The sequence below is a fragment of the Pteropus alecto genome, unplaced genomic scaffold (genome assembly GCF_000325575.1).
Source record: "Pteropus alecto unplaced genomic scaffold, ASM32557v1 scaffold3, whole genome shotgun sequence".
NCBI lineage: Eukaryota > Metazoa > Chordata > Mammalia > Chiroptera > Pteropodidae > Pteropus > Pteropus alecto.
The window spans coordinates 40,664,712-40,669,402 of NW_006442484.1; positions in this window are offsets into that span (position 1 = coordinate 40,664,712).

The following is a 4,691-nucleotide window of genomic DNA, read 5'->3' on the forward strand; positions in this document are numbered from 1 at the left end:
CAGAATTTATTAGTCATAATTTAGTTTGTGTCGTTTGGCCCAAATGTTTGCTTTTCATAAAGAAAAGTACAGCAGAAATTTGTGAAAGGCCACTTGGGTTAAAAAAATTTTTTTTCTTACTTGAAAAGGTCAAAATAAAAATGAATTCAGTCTAAGTCAACGAGGTTTACAATATTTAAATGTGCAAGGGATTTACATGTCCAGTCACCGTTAGTATAAGAAAACTTGTGCAAGGAAACCTCAAAGAGAGAATATTTTAGAAAATTATTAGTAAATGCTATTTAATGTATATAAATAACTTAGTTGTTGATTCGACTTAGGCCATGATTGCAACAAATTAAAAGTAAATAAAGATTCAATAAATTGTTATCAGTTTGGTTGATTAGTTTTAGTATTACTTTCTAAAACAAAGCACTTTGTGGAGTTATGTGGTAATAAAATCAAGTGGAGCCAGAGAAAGTATCTAGAAAGACCTCTATGTTTCTTACAAAAAATATAACTCACAATGACATTGAGACATTATTTTCCTTTTTTATTAACTGTGCCATTTATTTTTAAAGGAAAGAGGATGATAAATTTAAAAAAATAAATAAAAGTATCTTATTTTAGATTCTTAAGTAGGAAAAGAAACCCAGGAAGAGAAAATTAAAATAAGCAGAAGTGAGTGAGGACAGCAATCGAGTTGCAATATTTTCCAATTGCTGTTGTTAGGTAGTTACTCTTCAGCATATTTCATGGCAAATGAAAGAGAAAATTAGTTCTTTCTTGGTTTCTTTTGAATCTTTGTGATACAGTAGGGAATTTTGATAAAGTATTTTCATTCAAAGAGATGTGTTCATCTCTTTGCAGTTCTTTCTTCTCTTTTTATACAGTTTAGAATTTTAGAGATCGAAATTTTGTTCTAGCCACTCAGGTAAATGACCTTGTGCAGATATCTACACTACTTAGCTCACAGAAGTACTTTGACAATTAAATGAGATAAGTATTACTTGAACACTTTTCAAAAATTTTTGAAGTTATCTAATTGGAAGTGTGATGATGATGATGATGATGATGATAATTTTGCCCTGATGATTGAGAGGGCTCAAAGACTAATCAATTATCACCAAAACTTCTCTCTTCTTTTCTTCTCTTTCTTCTTTCCTCCCACAACATGTATTTACTTAAGGCCAAGCATCACAAAAGGCACTGGTGGTATGGAGATGTGTACCCACAGGCCAGGTCCCCAGAGTTGACTGGGAATCCAGGTGGTAGGGAAGCAGAGTAGTAAAGCACAATGGTAGAATAGAGTGGTCTAGGTATCGGTTCTAGAAACAGAATAATTGTATCTTGAGCCAATTAACCTGCATTTTTTAATTCGTTTCCTCATCTATAAAATAGAGATAATTTTATTATAAGGTTTAAATGAGAAATAGTTATAGATCATAGCAGAGGGCTTGGAACATGACAAGCACTCGATAAACCATAACCATTACCATTATTTCTACATAACTTGGTCACCCAGAATTCCCAAGGACCATGGGTTTTCAAAGAGCATATTCTAAATTCTAGAGTCAACTGGCCACCCATTTGCAGGGCACCCCTCAGTAGAGTCTATAGCGGCCCAAACTCAAAAGTCTCAGCGGAATTTAGGCCTCGCAAATGCTATGAGTACTAATTTCTAAATTCAAAAATGGTGTTATACATTGATTTGGCTTTATTCACTGCCTCCTTTCCCCTGATGACAAAAAGCCTTTTTTTTTTTTCTTAATCATAGAAATTAATGCTTACAGCAGCAGGATATGAGTAATATTTATAAGTAATAAAACTTTTCTAGTAAGGGTATAAAAAATAAACTCATCAATATGGCATTACAAAGAAGCAATGACTGAGTTTCCAGAAAAGTCTTCCTGGGTACTCTGAAGTTCTGGACACCCAAGACTGAGAAGCTCTAGACTAGTGGTTCTCGACTGGGGGTGATTTTGATCCCCATGGGATACTCGACAATGTCTAGAGACATTTTCAGTTCTCACAATTGGGGAGGGGACCTACTGGCAACTGAGGAGTAGAGGTCAGGGGTGCTGCTAAACATCCTGTAATACACAGGACAAATAATTATTCTGGCCAAAATATCAAAAGTATAGAGGTTGAGAAACCCATGCCTCGATACGAACAGTACATAGAGCAGACCTCTCACAAAGTGAAAGCCATTGATCTTGACATCATGGTAAGGTTCTTTCTCTGTAGCAGGCAATTAGTCACTTTATTTTACCAAGTACTTTCCAACGTAGATATTATCTCTATTTTACAGATAAGAAAATAAAGACTAAGAAATGATAAATAATTTGCCCAAAGACCTTCTGATGACAGAAGAACTGGCACTGGACCTCTGCCTGCCTGATTTTGAGGCCTGAGCTGCTAACCTTGCTCTACTCTGTGTGTGTGTGTGTGTGTGTGTGTGTGTGTGTGTTGCTCAGATTTTTACTAGCAAAGTGGCTAGTGTTTATTTTGGCTTAAGAAAAATCTCTATGGCCAATTCGATGGACGTATATCTAGAACTGCACCTGTATTCATGCACTGTGGCCTGGAGAATGCAGATCTGCTTTCCCTTAATCCGTCTCAGCCTTGACAAGCACCGGGGGGTGGGGGTTAAGAGGACTGTTACAGACCAAGGAGCTTCTTGCCTTGAACCAAGAGATTTGTACCTCTGCTAAACGGTTTGTTGTGAGATAAATTGTAAGACAGAGTAGATAAGCAAACGACCCAAGCAGCTAAGGTCAGCGTCCTGAGTCTCTGAATTATTGAGATCAGGGAGCCACGTGTAGGTGATCACAGGGGTAGAGTATGGTTGAGGCAGCCTTGTTAGTTGCTGTTACTCATTTACTTCTCTATGGTCAATCAACCAATCAGCCATTAATCAGCTTCTGTGTACAGGTCATGTTCCAAATATTCTGACTGAGGACTGCTGCTCAGAGATGACATCTTGACTGTGCTACTATTGGAGGTCAAAGGTATCTTTGGTTTGTGGCTGACTTGGTTCAATGACCTAGAGAAATGTGAACCTTAGGGACTGAAGAAGAACCAGTATTTTTGGACGATAACATTTGGGATAAAAACAGGCTTTTCAGAGACAGTGACCAGAACATGGTGGAATGAGAGACATCCTCAGATCTCTCCCCTTGAAACAACAATAAGCTGAACATCTAAAACTCAACAAAAAATACCCAAAGCGCACACCACCACATCTGAGCATGGGATCTGCTCATGAGAGCTACAGGCCAGAACCCCGAGAGTCCAACGGTGGACTGGGAGAAACAAAGAAGCTTCCCCTCACAGCCAGAGCTCCCTGCAGGAGGAGAGAGGGTGGAGAAGGTGCAGCAAGTTCCCTGAATGACCCTGCCTGGGAGATCTGTGAGCTCCACGCAGCTGGCGGCAGTGCCAAGGCATCAGGACAGAAAGCAGAGAAGCAGGGACAGCAGAGAAGCAACACTTGATTATTACAAGCCACAGATGCAAAACGTGAGGCTGAGCCACAGCCCCCATCCTCCAACCCAGAGGGCCCCTCTCCCTATATCCTCCGAGACCAACGCCACGGAACCCCAGGAGAATCTGAGCAAATGCTACCGAAACTGTCACTAACACTGGCAAGGACTGAGACTGAGGGTAGCGAGTGTGATTGAATATCTATAAGAAAGAAAAGGGCATTATTAAGACTTTATATAAAGTAAGGATCCAAGAGGCTTAGACTCCACCTACTGGAAACCAAAAGAAAAAGCCTTCTTTGCAACGGGATAAAAGACCTTTATATAATAAATCTTACTGGGAAAAAAAAAAAGCAGAATACACTTCCATTAATACCCAGGCAGAGAAGTAGTCCATTAAACACCATGAACAACCAAGGTGACAAGGGAGCTCAGAAAGAAAGAGAAAAACCTCCAGAAAATCAGCTTAAAGGCATAGAAATATGAGACTTAAATGACAGAATTCGGAATGGTACTTCTGAAAAAACTCAGTGAGATCCAAAACAATTCATATCAACAATTTCAGAAATTGAAAAAATAAGTAGATGAGCAGAATGAATTCTTTAGCAAGGAGATTGAAACCCTCAAAAAGAACCAAATAGAACTTCTGGAGATGGAGAACACACTGCAAGAGATGAAAAATAAAATAGCAAGCTTGAGAAATAGAGTCGACCAGATGAAGGAAAAGATCAGTGATATTGAAGACAGAAATCTAGAAATAAATCAGAAGAAGAGAGCAACTGAAGAATAAAAAACAATGAAAGAGAAATACAAGAACTAGTTGATACCATCAGGAGAGAAAACATAAGAATCATGGGCATTCTCGAAAGGGAGGAAACAGAGCAGGAATTAGAAAGCATTTTCAGACAAATAGTTGACAAGAATTTCCCAAATCTAAGGAATGAGTTGGAGCTTGAAATTCAAGAAGTCAATAGAACACTCCATTATCTCAACCTAAAAAGGCCTTCACCAAGATACATTGTATTAAAATTATCAAAAATCAATGACAAAGAAAAACAGGCTTTGCAAAACTCTAGGTTAAGGTTAGCAGATCCTTGGATTCAGGCTGAAGGCTGGGACACCAGACTCTGAAATGACTCTAAGCCCAGAGGTGTACCTCATGAGGACACCACAATTTATTGTAAGCCTGTTCTTAGCGACTAAAATCTCCTCTCTGTTTTCTTGTCACCA